Consider the following 17,858-nt stretch of genomic DNA (forward strand, 5'->3'; position numbering starts at 1 on the left):
GAATGTTAACCGGTCGCATCTCGAAAATGCTGCTGGCTAGCAAAAATATACTTGTTTCTGGTTCTAGCGCGATGGCGGGTGTCCTCTTTTGCCTACAAACTCGCCGAGTGTCCCCGTTATATTTCCTCACTTTAGCCCTCGCACGTTTTTCTACCGCCGCCCTCTCCACGAGTCGTTTACATTCTCCCTCCTATCCGACAGACGCATTCTCGCGAACGCGGCGGGTGCGAGGTGACGATAGCGTGGGCAGATTGCAGCGATATATCGAACATATGCCGCGCGGCAGCGTCGAGTGCGCCGAGCTTTTCCGATGCGAATAGTTATTATTTCGTTACATTGCACGCGCGATGCACGGCACGCGGCAAAGGATTATTTTATCGGGCACTTCCGCTCCACCGCACTCGTCTGTGACCGATATAGCTGCGCGCGCGCGGGGTATTAATTTTTTTCGACGCTCTAATTGATTACACGCTCGCGCGGACGAATATCTGTCGCTGCAGTTTCAATATTATTTTATTTAAAAAAAAATTAAACAAGTAAATAAAAAGAGAGTGGGAGCTCGAGTTCCTAATCCTCAAAATCCGAGATTAATCCGAAAATGTTCGACGATTCCCTGCGCTGTCTTCCCTTCGTGTTACACACTGAACAAAAATCTGATGGACTCAACCAGTCGTCTGTTAGAAAATGGATGAATTAGAATTTCTTTAGCATTTACCAGATTTGCAGTGAAGTCTGGCAAACTTCTGGTTATGAAATATCTTTCATGGTAAATCCTAAAGAAATTCTGGTAAATCCTAAAGAAATCCTGATTCGTCCATTTTCTAACAGACGACTGGTTGAATCTATCAGATTTTTTTTCAGCGCACGAGCTTACGCAGTCTTGAGTTTCACAAAAATAAATATTCGTTTCGATTACCTTTTGACAAAAGCAGCCGCGAAATCCTAAAAATAATCTGATACTTAAAAGATTAGGGAATCGTAATCTTTGTAGATTGAATTTCTGTAGATTCCGCTTAATCTACCTGTCTCTTTTACGGGGCACGGTAGCGTTATCGATTTCAGCGACGACGCGGCCTGACGTGCATCTGATAACTTTTATTACGCTCGTACCCTCGTTGTCTCCCGCGGTTCCGCCGCCGAGTCACTTGTAATTTTAATGACTAACGCTCGGATATCTCGTCGAGCAGAAATGGTCGATGGGCGTTCCACGTTCGAGAGACTTGACAACAATCGCGAACACGCTCGCGAGTGCGCTCCGAACCGCGCTGTGCTCGCCTTTTGAACTTGTAGGAAAAAAAATTGTTTGAAAATGCAGTTTCCCCAGGCGTGGAAGAATGAAGGATCATAAATTTAATGCCGACTATTTTCCACCCCTACGTAGTACATATTATATGTTTTCATCACGTTGCAGGCACTCAGCTGCGTGTCGATGGAAAACATAAATCCATATTCAGCCAGATTACACTTGCGGCTCTCGTTTATACATTTGCGACTCCGAGAGAGAAAGATACATATATATATAATTCTGCGTATTCCGTTCTGTCTCCTCCATTAAGTCTCCACTTTTTCCATTTTTAATCCTACGGTTCGTAATGTATTTATACGCGGATAAAAAAGAATAGCGGGAAAACGAATCGCGCTCTGCAAAAAGGTAAAGGAGCGTATTCGCGAGTTGTTTTCTTTTACAGCAGATCAAATCGAACTTTCGGCAGGTCTTGTTATTTCCCGATTCAATGCGATACATACACGGACGCGTTCGGGCACGTACGTATTGTGCCCGGTTTATCTCGCTTCGCAAATTTAATCCCTTCGACAAACTCCTGTTAGGGCAAAAATCCAGAGATTTTTGAGTCTATTGAAACGTCGCTTATTGAACGATTCGACGTTTATTCGCGTATTATAACGCTTTCGCAAACATACGTGCAACTCCTATCCCCGGAAAATAACGCTACCTAACACAATACTATGCGCCGAATCAAACGCTATAATATTTTCCAAAACGTAGCTCGTTCATCGCTTTTTTTTTTTATTAGATTAGTCTTCATTCCGTCGGCACTTCCCTGCGCCATTTCCACTCTACAAATCGCATCGCGCGATTCTGTAGACCAATTTAAAAAAAAACATACCGTACGCCGCATGTTGCGCGCATTATTTTATCCGACGAGTAAAACCGGTCACGGTACCGTGCAAAAATATTTCCTGTTTCGTTTTCATTTAACGTTTTTCGTATTTGCAGAGAGGAAAGATAATTTTACTATTTCACAATCTTTCGCTAAGCAAGCTTCGTTGAAAAATGTTATGTGCGCAGCACGGTAGCGCGAATTAATTTTGTAATTGGCGCGCTCGCGTTATTGTCAAAAAACGCATCTCTATAGTCGATAACAGCACGTCGCGCAATAAGTTAATCAATCTCGCGGCCGCGCGCATATATAAACTACAACGGAATGCACGATTGAAAATTACAAAATATTTCTTGTTCCGTTTTCATTTCACGTTTTTCGTATTTGCAGAGAGGAAAGATAATTTTACTATTTCACAATCTTTCGCTAAGCAAGTAGTGCGTTGAAAAATTATACGCGCAGCACGGTAGCGCGAATTAATCTCGTAATTGGCGCGCTCGCGTTGTCAAAAAACGCATCTCTATAATCGATAACGGCACGTCGCGCGATAAGTTAATCAATCTCGCGGCCGCGCGCATCTATAAACTACAACGAAACGCACGATTGAAAATTACAGCGGAGAATCGTGCACGAAGCGTTTCGCCGTTGCCGGCGCACGGACGCAGCAGGTCCTTCCCTCGTCCCTCGCGTACATATGCGTACGTGTCTGGTTTCAATTGCGCGTATCGCGAGTTGAATGAAACGATAGCGAACGAGGGTCGCGGAGCGGAGAGGACGGCGGAATTAAAAAGGAGATATAATAAGCGCGACGCACTACAACGTGGGGCGCGTCCTTAAAATGCGCGGAACGAGACCAGAGGGAAAGAGCGAGAAAGATGGAGCAAAATTACACCCTCGGAAAAGATTTCTATTACCGAGACAAGAAATATTCTTTACGCATTTATATTACTCACGACTTCATTTAGTATAAAAATAAGACGATATCAAAATCAAATCAATAATTCTTATTCCCCTCTATCGAATTAAAAAAGATTGACTTACTGTATCGAGACAAGAGTAACGTATATAAATGTAAGTTTATATATTCTTGCGTTTAGAATTAATTTTCCATCTTACAACGCACCAAGCTGGCACCACGATATTCGGACAAAAGACGATTTTAGATGAAGGAGAGTTTGCTTATTGTCACCAGTAATGATTAGAAATTGAGACGGGAAACTAATAGTCAACCCAACTGGCTAATTATTTAATCGATTTATTACACGTTTCGACCCTATTTTTTTGGTGGGTCCTTTTCGAGTGATACCGAGTCAATCATCGTCGTCGAGTTATAAAATATGTACCTATATTTATACGTGTGAGCATTGTGGTAGTTGGGGTCGAAAGTTCGATTTTAGATTTTCGAATTTTTCATTTAAGGTGGCTCCTGCACGAAGAAGCGGTTAGTATGGGTGCTTTGGTGGGGCTCCTTTGACTTTTATAAATTCATATGACTTTTTTCATTAAAAAATATCATTTATTGCATTATTGATCAAATGCATCGATATGCTAGGTTATACAATATGCACATTTAAAAATATATTTAAAATGGAAATCTAATAAAACATGGGTGTTATATTACATTTATCTTGTTGAGTAGGAAACTATAATATTGATGTTATGTAACTGTTACTTAGTGTTGCCTGGAATGTTAAAAAATACAACTTTAATACTTTCTCTTTATTTTATTTCATCGGCGACCAGGTCTAAAATTTCGCGTACCGACAGATAAAATGTACGGCTGCGACATACTTAAATTTCCTACGTAACAATGCAAATGTATATGTAATATAACATGGGCGGTTACATTACATTTATCTTGTTGAGTAGGAAATTATAATATTGATGTTATGTAACTGTTACTTGGAAAATTAAAAATTACAACTTTAACATTTCTTTCCTTATTTTATTTCATCGGTGACTGGTCTGAAATTTCGCGTACCGATAGATAAATTTTACAACTACAACGTACTTAAATTTCAATTCTTTCTACTTTTGGTCGGTTTATGCAGGAGCCACCTTAAGATTAAAATATTCCTTTCTCTATAATAAATATGATTAGCGCTATATCGATTCTATTTTATGATACATTCAAGTGTAATAGCATTGGATCCGTAAATTTTTTTCTGTGGATATACATAGATAGAAATAACTCTTATTCCCATATAATACTCTCGAATCGCAAGCACACTGTGTGTTGTAGAACGCTATGTCGATTATATCGTAATTAAAAATTGTTTCGCCGCTTTCGTAATTATGAACGCTCGAGACAAAGACTGCGACGAAAGATATTCGATTCCCTCAACATAAATCTATTAGGTTGTTGCATATGAAACGGCCGTTTCAGGATAACCAACGGGCTCATTTTCAAGGCTTACGTCTCCTGAATAAATTTTTTCAAACCAACGCCTAGTTGTTCGTTCACTAACTGTGCTTTCTCCCAATGCCGTATTGATGTTTCTGGTTGCTTCTGCTGCATTATGTCCAAGATTAAACTCGTAAAAAAAAGTACTTGGCTCTTATCCATTATTTCAAGTTGGGTGGTCACAAAAACGTTGACCAATGAAAAAAACGAAATATGGGTTTGAAGATCAGGGTTGTCACTTTAATTCGACAAACAACAACTGGTCTCGTCCTGTTCGTTTTTACGTATTAAAACGTCACCAATGTTACCGATCTGCGAAAACGGCCATTTCGCGTGCAGCAACCCAATAGTCTCGAGATTTAGATTCAAGGGGACATACAATATTCCTACAGTAGCTCGCCGAGTCCCGAGGCGAATGCGAATATAAATAGAATGCACGTAGGTGCAGAGTTTGTCTTTATTCCCCGTCGACAATCTGACCGCAGGTCCGGGAGGTTCGAGTTTGCGGCACGTCGGGAGTTTCGAGGTGAAAGAGTTCCTCCCTGTTGCGTGTGAAAAGGCGTGCAAGCCGGAACGGCCGAAGGGTGACGGACGGCTAATTAGAGGGTGCCAGCTAAGGTTCGCGAGATATCCGGGGGCTTGGCCGAGTGGCGGGGGAGCTGCGCTTGGGGGAAGGTCGCGATTATCGTCGGATAAACGCGGCACTCGTAAATGGGATCCCGCCCCCCGCCCGCCGCCCGCCGCGCCGGTCCAACGCATCCCGACGAGACCGAGCCCGCGGCCCGTCATCCTCTTTTCGCGACGGGGTCAATGACATTATCGGGGAGGGGGGGGGGGGGTTACGACTCATCAGTCCGGATTCGAGAAAATGAGATTTCAGAAACATTGAGCCGCGCAGCCGGGCTACGAATTTCAATTCTCCCAGATTATTCTCCTCTTTTTCGCCTTTACCGTGCGTCACTTTCCAGGCTTTTTGTCCCCCTCGCGGATCGCGGAACAGCTATCCCGCGTTCCTTCACGTTCCGCGACGAGCGAGTTGCACACATCGGTCAGTCTCAATTTTCTCGAATCTCGCGTCCCGTCGATTCTTCCGAACCGGTGAAAGTTGCCGCGGTACAGAATTTCTGTACCGTAAAAATGGAAATCGCGCGCAACGCGCTTCTGCAGAATGCACTTGTAGTCTGGTTAAATATAACAGTAACTACCGCCGATCTTCCGGCGCCTTTGAAACGTCCGCCCGTGTTGCACACGGAAAAATCGCAGACTCTCGCAGCTTCGAGAGATTCTTACGTGCTCGCGGCTCCTTTGACGTTGAATAAACGCCCGGGGAGGTGTATCGCAGGAATTCCTTTTTTCCGACGAAAGGAAGTGGAGGAACAAGTTGCCGGAGCAACGCTGGCAGGCGTGGATCCCCATCGTCGAGTCGCGCGAACGGATATTCCGGCGAACGCGCGCGCGCCTGTTCTCCGCCATGATTACCGTAAATGGTTAGTTGTCAAGGGGTGGATAGAGAAACGAGCGGCGGGGTCGCGAGAGCGTTACAGGCTCGGTGTCGCGAGGACGGCGGGGGTTTGTCGAGAAGTTAGCCGAACCCCGTCTGGGGTCGTAAGGTCGCACCGCCGTCTCGGGGAGGTGACAGACGGTTAATTAGCGAGACACCGCCGCGCCTCGGAACGGCGAGGAATCCCGGGGAGATTTCGGTCGGGTTGGGCGCGCGGGTGACTCCCTCCGCAGCCGCGTTGCCCGTCTAATGTAATCTTAACGCGAATAAATACCCTCGCAGCCACGGTCGCGCGACGAAACTCGTGGATAGGCTCGGCTCGAGGACTAACAATAAGACGCGGGCGGCCGCAGCCGCCCGGACGACAAGATGACACGGGAGAATGTCCCGAATGCATCATCGCTCACCTTCCCCCCCTCTCTCTCTCTCTCTCTTTCTCTCTCTTCCAGGTCCTTCGTAATCCTTTCGAGTACACGCGGACTCTCGAGAAACATCGTTCGGTTCAATTTGCTTTACGGGACAGGAAACGGGCGCGGCAGTTTCGCGATTTCGCAGTGCATTACGCGTGGATTAAATTTTCGTGCACCATTTTCATCGCGCGCGCACCGAATGTGTACCTTCTTTTCAGGACAAGGGGGTAATTGTGCGTACGGCACTTGCATCCGCGTGACTCGCGCTTCCCTCTTCTGCGCGCGTTTCCGCTTCAATAAACCCGGCTCTACGCCGACGGTGCATTCTAAAACGTTCGTTTACGAAGGAGCTCACGGCGAATCGAATTACTCGCCCGTTGCGTTACGCGCGACACGAGTGGTCTGATTGTAAAAGCGGAGAGGCTGATCGAAAGGCCGAAGGAGCCGAAGGCTCGCCTTTTAAATCTTCGCTTCCTCCGGCCAGCTTCCACTTTGGCATTTAATTGATATTTAAAGAGTCAACAGCGGACGCAATTATACACTCGTCTACTTCTCGCTTATTTAATTAGTCGTAAAATAACAACTCGCGTGAATATGTGGTTGCTCAGTTCGCCAGTCCTCGTCGCGTAGAAGCGAGTTGCCCAATATATGTTGATCCGTGCTAAAATCCATCGACGACACGCGGCTCGATTGCCGAAACACTGGAAGATGCGTTTCTTCAGTGAAAAATATGCCGCAAAAGCGTTGCAAGAGGCACTCGTGTCGAAACGGAGAACACCGATGCGCGCGTATGTCGCTCTCCTTTATATACCTTTTCTCGTCGGAATAACGTCTAATGGAGAACATTAATAATTACCGCGAATTGCACAAGCGGATTTACCTTTCCCGAACGAATCGGCACGTCAAACAGGGGAACGAGCGAGGAAGAGCGATCAAATACTCGGAATATTCGGGCGGAATATCTGCGCTGGTACCGGCAGCGCGGGGGCGTCGATCGCGCACGGCCTGCCGGCGCTAAACTATCTCGAAAATCCCGAAATACGGGAAAATTATTCATTATAATTCCGCCCGAAAGAAAGCGGGAATGCGCGCCGCGGAATCGCACGCGGGGTTACACACGGTGTTTTTTCTCCTAACACGCGATGCATGCGTCCCGATGTCTCGCATATTTGGCGAGCCGGCCGATCGAGGTGGCTCCTGCATAAACCGACCAAAAGTAGAAGAAATTGACATTTAAGTATGTCGTAGCTGTAAATTTTATCTATCGGTACATCGTCAACTGTGTATGTTAAACTGTAAAAAAATACAAATACGTATATGATTATTACAGACTAATTATATAAAATCGAAATGATTGTATTACATATACTTTATATTTTATATTTGAAAAAAATTGGTATTTATTAAAATAATTATATAGAATACTGAAAGTCTTCCTTTTAAATATAAACTCACAAAATTTTATACGTATGATTTTGTCTCTAACACTTATTCGAATCCTCGTTCGAATCATTTGAATAAATAAAATAAAGACACAGAACAGATGCTTTATTTTGCACAAGTAGCAGATAACATAAAAATGTAAGACACTTACCTCACCGATTTCTACTCTGTTGCCCGATGCCTCCTCGGCCTCCTCCTCTTCTCAGATTTCTTTGTTGCACTCACACAACACTAACTCGGGAAAATCATCGATCGCGCGAAATTTCGGCACTCCCGTACGCGATGTGAGATACCGCAAAACGCACGAAATATTGAAAAACGACAGAGCGAATTACAGCGCGAACGCCGAAATCACACACAAATTTCACGCACAAGTTTCTCTCTTTTCCCGAAAATAGAACAGATTACACGAAATCGATAGATAATTAAAAGCGCGGTGCGTAAACGTGATGTAACCGCGACAAAGTACCACGGTTCACATTCATATTTTAGATGAGTTAGTCTCGTGAAATACCTATGTACGTTGATAAAGAGAGCCGTCGCCTCAACACGCAATTCGTTTCTCATTACAAGTTGTAGGAACTTAATAATCGAGGAACGTTACTCGTTACTGATAAAGGTGTACAAATCGATAGCGTTTTATCCCTACATTCGTCGCGATCGAGTCTTGGAAACCGATAACGCAAAAGTAATAGCACGCACGGAGCGACTCTCGCCACTGCCTGCCGGCTCGACGTTCGGCGAGCGAGTGCTATCGCGGCGACCTTCAGGGGCTTCAGGTACACGATGGCACGCAAAAACATCGTACGTCACCGTGCCGAGTGAAAAACAACAAAAAAACGTAGAGAATTCGTTGGCCCGCTTAATCGTCGTACGATACCGCGCCGAGTGAAAAACAACAAAAAAAAACGTTGAGAATTCGTTGGCCTGCCTACGCAATGGAAAATTCCGTACTTAATATTTTAATGTACATTACCTTGTTCCGTGACTGTTGCTACGTTTTGCGTATTATTCCGCGGACTTATTGGTATTGATTAAATTAACGATTAAGTCTGTTCAATCGAGAAAATGTTTCGAAACTAAAATCGTTGTTACTTAAATTCTAATTACTAAGATTAGAGATTTTACCTCAATAGTTGGTGTATACAAATGTATATTACTAAATTGCAAATCTTCATTTATTATCAAAAATTATCGAATTATTTATTTTAATAATAATATAAATTGGTATTAAATACTTTATTGGAAATAGCATTGCGCGCGCTATTTGGTTTTAATTTATATTTAATCGTGATCTTCTTCACACATTAAGATTTTTTTCATGTGAAGAAGACGTAATCTGACGTTGACACTCTGTCAAAATACATATTACATGATTTTCACACTGACAGCTACTCGCACTACAAAGCCAAGCGAGAAAATCAGCATCGCGGAACAGCGTTAATAATTCGTCTTACATACCTTTTTAAAAAGAAGATTAGTTATCGTTGTATTATATTTAATTTATAAAGTAATTATTACTTTTTCAGAATAATATATCTATATTTTTATATATAATTACATCATTTATTTTTATTTATTAATTATTAATTATTTATTTTTTATTATTGTGTTGTTCTAGTCTGTTATAAATTTAACACAAATTCAACTGTTCGCCAATTATATTCATTAAAGAGAAAGGAGTATTTTATTCTAAACGCAAGAATATATAAACTTACATTTATACAAGTTATTCTTGTCCCAATATAGTGAGTCAGTCTTTTTTAATTCGAAAGAGGTGAATAAGAATTATTTATTTTATTTTAATATCGTTTTATTTTTATACTAAATGAGGTTGTGAGAAATATAAATGCGTCGAGAACATTTTTGTCTAGGTAACAAAAATCCTTTCTGAGGATGTGGAATAGGGATTATGGATTCCGATCGCTCGCGGAAGCACTTTGAGGATTAATATTATTTTATAGAGAAAGTAGATCTCAACAAAAACCGAGATGAACATAATAAACGTCACGGGGATTCAAATGTGCTATTAAGTATATGAGGTCGCCGACCTCTGCAAGCAAATATTAGTAAAGTCGAAAGGTACACCGTTTTGAGGAAATTTGACAGCTCTTTGAGACCTGTCAATATCACATATTTTTTAATATGTATTTAATATGTATTTAATTTGATGAGTAATGCATTAAGTGATATTTTTTTATGAAACATGTCATATGAATTTATAAAAAGCAAAAGGGCCCGACCAAAGCACCCATACCAACCGCTCCTTTCGTGCAGGAGCCTTAATAGGCACGGTTAGTCCTATTTCTCCTCTTTTTATCGACCAACTGGTATCGGAACGCGAGCGAAATTCGCTCTCGCGATGTATAGAAGGGTCTTCGTAACTTCGGGCGGGAGAATCAATGACTCGCGCCGCAATGAAGCCGCCGTTATCGGCCGCGCCTGCCCAGACCCGTTGTTTATCGCACATTTCACGGATAAACAATGAATTGAAGCAAATACAGGGGACAGGGGGTGAACGAGGGGGGGGGGGGCACGCGGGGCGCGGAGGCGCCGCTAAACGGAGAGCGAACGGGAGGAGAGAAAACGTCGGCCGGCCGCGCACGGTATCGCCACGTCACGGGATCGTGCTGTACAACAAATCCCATGCATATTTAATCAGTCAGAATTATGGCTCGTCATGTAGCAGTTTTAACGGATCATCCGTTGCTACGCGATCGCCCGCTTTCCGCATTTTCAACGGAGGCCGCGCGCACGGACGGGCCACGGTACGTACGCGCCGTCCTCTTCGCCGGGGGTGGGAGGGGGGCGGCGGAAAAAATGTATAAAAGCACGAATGAAAATTTCTCGTGAAAAGCGCGGCCGAAAAGTGACGTTTAAAAAAAAAGGAGAGACAGGAGAGAAGAGAAACGCGGGGGGGGGGCGAGTCCGAGTCTCGAATTTTATATCGCCAAGTAAAATTGGCGAAATATCGGAGTGCCGGGGGGATTTCGAGACCGCGAAACCCATCGGCGCTTTCTGGAGCGCGGAATACGGAGTGCTCCCCGGAGTTTCATCGAGCGTTCCATTAAAGCGGCCGCAGGAAGATTAAGATACCCCGAGAGCTCCGCTGAAGCCCCGGCGAAGAGTCTTCGTGCGCCGCGCCCAGGCAACTCGAGGATATAAATAATTTATCCGCGCGCACTTATAGGCAACGCAATTATGTATAGCGTCGCGAGATATGGGCGACCCCGTCGCGTCGACGTCGACGGTGATATTACATCGCTCGCGGGACGCGACCGCGGTCTCTCATACGCGAATCATCGTGCGTCTCGCGCGCGAAACCAACGACGGTGCTTCCCCGCGTACTTAATTTCGCGGTCGCGAAACCAGAGCGGATGTATGATCGCGGGGAGCTTCCGGGAGCAGCCGCGCGCCGCTCGTACGCTCGGTTTCAGTCATGGCAGCCTCTATCTCTCTTTCTCTCTCTCCGCCGAGTCTTTTAATTTCCATTTTTAATTAGTAAATCCAACGGACCGTTTACCCCGTCTCTCCCGCCGCTGGCCTTTCCCCTGCTAGCTCGCCCTCCGGGGGTTTGCCGTAAAAACGAGGGTATCGTCGCATCCGGGCAGCTTCGAAAAACGCACCGCCAGTATCGGCATCCGTATCATTTTGTCAGAAATGAAAAAGAGAGAAATAAACAAACGGCGGATGGCGCACGGGGGCCGATAAAACATGATTTTTCCCGCGCGATGTCCCTGGTAAATGCGCCAGAAGCTGTCGGATTTTCGGCCAATTTTTTTTTTCGCCCGAGACTCTCATATAGTGCACCGGTCATCCTGGCTTGAAACAATATATTTTGCGCAAAGCTGCAACTGCGCGCGCGATCGACGTGCAAAATATTCCGAGAAATTAATCATCTCGAATGTGGGTCGCTGCTTTAGACACTCGCCTAACCAAATTGATAGCTGAACTTCCCTGGCGTGCCGCGCTAACGCACGTCTCTCGCCTCCGACACGTTGCACGAATTTTTTGCGCGCTCTTGACGAATCCGAGCGGCGAGAGTGGGTATCGGTGCGCTCCAAGTTTAAGCCTTTTCCACAAAATATTTTATAAGACATTCACGTAAGACGCTCGAGTAGCGCAGCCTCCGGCGCGTCAGGATCTCTCCTCGAGATATTAATACGTAACGCACGGTGTTGAGGATAACTCCGATGCCTTTACATCAGCCTCGATACACCACGAGCTTCTCGTGGAACTTCAGACGCGTACTCTTAGCTTGCTTCAATCCGCTTCGACAACCGCAAATTAATCAAAGAACAACATGCAACTGATACGGCGCGCGCCTTCTTAAGAAATATCTTACGTAACGATATTTGCCCTCTCACAGGAGAAACAAAAATGATCCGATAGTTATATAAATCCCCTTGTCGCCTATGCAACGTACATGAAATGGTGATGTTTTCCCGCGGTGCAATCTGGCTCGTTGAAATTTACGAGGCCAGCCGAAAGGTATAAGCCGATGGGTGGCGACCGCCGACACGCACGCGGCGGGAAGAAGAAAGAGCGCGCGACGTCGCGAGATATCTCGCGTGCTCCGATTGCCCGCGCGCGATAAATTTCGTCGCGGAGGTGCAGCCAAGGCCGCCTGTCGCTCCTCAATATTCCAGTTAATTAGACTTGTGCATTCTCACGCTCCGAAAATAGTCGCCCGGCTTGTGCCCATCGCGCAATAACAAGTTCGCCTCTTGAGAGGAGAAAGGTGGAAGAGAATTCCACCTCTCGATACCTGCGACCGGATCCGGCGCGCTCTGGTGTCAAGGAAAATGTTCCGCCTTGTCATCGGATAACTCTTGACGAGCGAGAAGTTAAAGAAGAGGCTCGCGCGCGAGGCTCCGGATGCGAGGCGCATCGAGGGCGAAATTGCACAAACTTTTAATTGGCACGTGCCAGTACGCGAGACGTCGAGCGACATAAGCATACGCGCGTCGCGGCAGAATGACGATTTCCGTCATTCCGTCGCGCCAAGACGTACGGATAATTCCGCAGCGGATGGCTCGACGCACATCGAGATCCCGACTTCGCAAAAATCCCGGGGCGCACGATATAACGAGCGATAATAACGAGGGTACCACAACGACGAGCGCACGCACGCACGCACCTTCACTTTCGCACACGTGCAACGATGACTTTCGAGCCGCCTTGGAACGCGGCTGCATCGTCCGTCGATTGCACAAGCGTGGCGATGGTGACTCGTGGTAAAAACTTGATCGGCCGTAACGCGAGCGAGCACTTTTAGCGCTTTAGCGGTAACGAGAGTGAGACGCGAAAGGGCGCGTTACGTCAGTGGAAACGGCAGTCAGACCGAGTGGCGGACGGACACCTGGACCCGGCGATCGCACTGACCGAACCAACTAAATTTAGCAACGCGCCGCCCCCTTCTATAAAGATACAAACGCGACAATGCGCGAGGGTCCTGAACAATACCGCGTGATTTAAAAGATACAACTCGTAAAGTCCGTATCAGACTACGGATTGAGATTCGGATTAGATTGAAATTTGACCAATCACAGTGGAGTTTACTAATCTCAAGTTTCGTAACTTTTGCTCTAATTGGTCAAACTTCAATCTAATCTCAATCTCAATCCGTAGTCCGATACGGGCTTAACACTCACGTACAGACTGGTAGAAAAATATAGTAGTATTTGAAACTATATAATTGCATAGTAAAATACTTAATTATAGTCAAGAATATCATTTTCATAGTAATTATTACTATAACATTAGTAATAGCAACCATATAGACACAGTGATGCCAAATATTTAAAAAATTTACTATAAAATATAAGCTTTTGACTGTTCTTCTGTTAAAATATCCAGGTAATAAATAGTAAATTAGTTAATTACTTTTATATAGTAAATACAATCACACTAACAGTAAATTTAACTACATTTCTATCATCCACCTTACCAATCACATGGTAAACAAAAGTAAAGTGGTTCGGAGTGTCCTCACTAGAGGGACGAGCGGTATAAGACTTTCGCGTAAGAAGAAAACCGCATAGAGTGTTATAAATCTTTTCTTTGAAAGATGTTTTCTTGTACTATTCTTTACGAGTGCGAAGTGACGTAACCAATGAACATAGTGAACGCAATGTATATATAATAAAAAGCGGGGACTATTACTTCCAATGTAAATACGATTATTACTATTATATATAGTTATTCGAAATTTGACTTCTGGTTGTTATTGCAATATTTATAGCACACCTTACCAAATTAAAAGCTCGTTTTCATTTATGACAACCGTATCACAAGTTGCATGGACCAATATTGTGTCTACGAGAACTATAATACGTTGTTAGGTCAACCATAACTTACGTAGTTGGAAGAATAATAAAAATATGGTTGGCTCCTAAAATGACTATAAATTATAGTGAGATTGTGGTAACTGCAACCATTTTTTTCTATCAGTGTACGAAGAGAAAACTAATATCATAAATTTGTATACATTTTTACAGATCTAAGGGAGAGAGAGAGAGAAATGCCGGCGGATCGAAGAGGAATTAGGAAATCCTAGATCGCGTCCGAAAGTGAGAGGCGGAAGGAGCGATATAGTTACTCGTAGTTACATTCACATCGACGTGCGGAGCGTGGAGCTCGCGCGGATCGGACAGCTCGTACCGTGGCGATTAAATTAGGTCTCGGAGTTGCTGCGAGTGGCGTGTTCCTTAAGGCTGTTGTCTACCATCTTCCTCAAGAGCCAAACTTCGTTCAACCACAAGGATGAAGCACCGTTGATTAGACGTATACGGGGTACGGCGCATAAGTAAATTTCAAGTTAAATACACAGCTATGCAACGTAGGCAGATGTAAACGGATACGCATCCGCCGGCGAGTGAAATCTTTGCGTGAGCGTGACTTAATTAGGGCCTTTAGGAAAACTGCGTGCGTGTAATAATTCCGTGCTGTAACTCGACTCATCTCGCAATAAATTTCCATGTTCTGCACGTATCGAAATTGTATTCCGACCCTCCTAATCTCCCTAATAATAGTCCTCCTCCAGTTCCACACGGTTGATCGAAATGATTTTTCCCCCTGAGAGAAAAGTTGCCCGCGACTCGCCGCGAGAGCTGCGGTAATTGCGAGCTTTTTAATCTGACAATGAGCTCAACGAGGCGAAAGAAAAGGCCGCGTTGCTTCTGACAGCGAAACTCGATTTTCTCCCCGAAATTCGGCACCGACTTTTTTACTCGACCTAACCCACCTGGAGGTACATATCGCCCGCCCGCGAGCGAATCAACCAGCGGCGGGATCGCGACCGCGGGATCGGATTTGCTCGCGAGATCGCTCTCCAAGTTGCGGTGATTTTCACGGAGGCGCATAAGCGAGAGGACTCTCGAAGAACGGTCGGTGTTGCTGACAGTCCGCCGGCAATTCAGTCGATCAAACTTCCCACCGCAGGGTTGTCGAAGGTAGATTAGTAAGTGGGGGCGAGGGGGAACGGGAGGGTAACCCTACGGAACCTGCACTCCGGCCAAGTAAGTTCCTTTCCCACAAGCTATATGCGCGCGCGCGCGCGCGTCATCGTGTCCCGTTTACACGGCGAGGGCTGACGGCGTGCGGCTACGAGGACAGATTAATTAAGGTCGCGGCAACGACGCCCGGGCGAACGCGCTCCATTTTCCGCGCCCGTCCGTTTTTCCGCCCCCGAAATATGGCGAAACGTGACTTTTTAACGCGCGCCGCCCACGCCTGGCGCTCCTCGCGATCGTTATCACGTCTCCCGCCATGGTTCCCGGAGAGGACGGAACTTGCCGAGACTGTCGTCCCTCGCCCGACGGTCCGCGGAATTCTCCCGTCCCCATTCCACGTTCGTTCAAAGATACCCGGCAACGTGACTAATAAGCTCAATGAAATCAGAGAGGCATCGCTTTGTATCCCGCGGTTTTCTCAACGAAAGCGCGCCGTTACTCGGAAAATGTCGTAGAGGCCGAGTATGTTTGCGCGGCTGGGCTATCAACGTCAACTATAAATTATTTTAAGTGTCCGACTGCTTTCGTCGCCGACCTTCCGTCGTTTTTACGATTTAACGACGATTCAGATACGCCGTCGATAGGTTTCTAATAATTACGGGTATACGGCCCGCGACTGCTGCATTATTCATCCTTTTTCGTCCCGCTTTAGAAGGCACGGCCGCTTACTCTTGGCCAAGACATAGTACTCCTTTTCTGGCCTTCGATTCCCCCTCGCCACTTGCCTCATTTTATGCTTTCTCTACGCTGTACTTGTTACGAAAGCTCCCACCTTACATCGCAAATAAATTTAGCCTCGACTGACCGAACTGTATTTGCTCCAATTCCCGCGTCCTCTCCCTTTCTCTGCGCCGTGCATTCACTTCCCGGCACTCTCCTCTCTTTACGCTATCGTAATTAAATCCGAGAACTTGAGTAGTTTCTGAAGTAAGAAAAAGGAACTTTCTATACACGCCGCGTTATGTTACACGTACGTGGTATCTCTTTTAGTCTGGCGCTTCGACATTGGACCGCTCGATCTAAATACATTTCATCGACCGTCCTACGATTCATTTTTCTCGCTCTACATTTTAACTCCGATTCCCCTCGATTAGCGCCGACAAATTACACGCGATTATATCCTCGAGTATTTCCTTTTAAATCGATTTTCGAAGGTCTGCCTTGCCCGAAGGCGGGAATAAACGCCGCGTTCTCGAGAGACTAAACACTTCTCTCTTCCCGTCGTCCGCTCGTGCAACAAAACCACCTTAATCGGCCGCTCGTGCAGGTCCGCTCTCGATCTCGGCGACGCGCCTCGTAAATAGAACACCATCACTTTCCCGGTCGCCTTTTGCATCGGCGTGCGCAGCGTGCACATCCGACGGGCCGTATGCAAGCTTATTCCCCCCCGATGCGCGCGTACACCTTCACCGGGTGCGCTTGCCTCCGTGTCGCACAACTTCTCTCGTGCTCCAATAAAAAGGGATGAGGAAACTGATAGCGCGCACAGTTGCATTATGCGCGGCTGACCTATAAGGAGAACGTTCGCCGTTCGGGATGAAAGAGAGGAGAAACACGAGACGCGGTGGTGCACTTCCTCTCATCCCCGCGGTGCTTATTCCGCTTGTCCGCTACGGCGCGGGCGAGGCTCGTTGCCCGCGGTAATATAAGAGGATTCTTGTAAAACACCGGCGCGGCGAAACGTGGCGTTTATCCGCCGTTTATCGTCCAACGCGGAACCCGCGGCGGGAGTTTCGCCAGAATCGGTTCGCCAGAAGCCGCGACGAGGCGCGGCCCGTGGTTGTCTACACACCGTACAGTTATGACATAAACAGTACGTACCGGCGTAGAGACGCGCGCTCGATGCTCTCGGAGAAACGTAAAATCTGTTTTACCTCGCTATACGGGAAGAAGCGTCAAGGATCAACGCGCGATGGGATATTGAAGCCTGATGTACAATGTGCTCTTTGCGTCTAGGAACATTCTGGTGTATACAGGGTGTCCCAGGAGAAACGATCAATATTCTGGGAGGTGATAGTATCGGTGATTTTAAGCAAAAATGTTCATATGAATATACGTCCCATTCCCCGCTGTTTCCGCGATAAAGCTATTTGAGTTGCACAATTACCGACAAAAAGAAAATACTACGTACTATTTCTAATATTTATTGCTCAAGTGATACATTTTTGCAGATCGTAAGAAATTTGCAAAAATTCCACCGTTAACGTGTTGCTCGTTCGACATTTGCGAACATGCGAGGCATTGTGAACATTTCTACAATGTTACCGGCACAACAGTCAACAGACATGTAAGAGTAGATTCTCGCAGACGTCTGTGAGATTGGATGGAGGGGCGAAGTGTACAGAAGAAAAGTGAATACGCGAGACATTCGAGTAGCTCTGTCTCGGAAACAGTGGGGAATGGGACGTGTATTCATACGAACATTTTTGCTTAAAATTACCGATACTATCACCTACCAGAATATTG

This window comes from Vollenhovia emeryi, unplaced genomic scaffold (genome assembly GCF_000949405.1).
Source record: "Vollenhovia emeryi isolate VEMERY1.0 unplaced genomic scaffold, V.emery_V1.0 DF939215.1, whole genome shotgun sequence".
Taxonomy (NCBI): Eukaryota; Metazoa; Arthropoda; class Insecta; order Hymenoptera; family Formicidae; genus Vollenhovia; species Vollenhovia emeryi.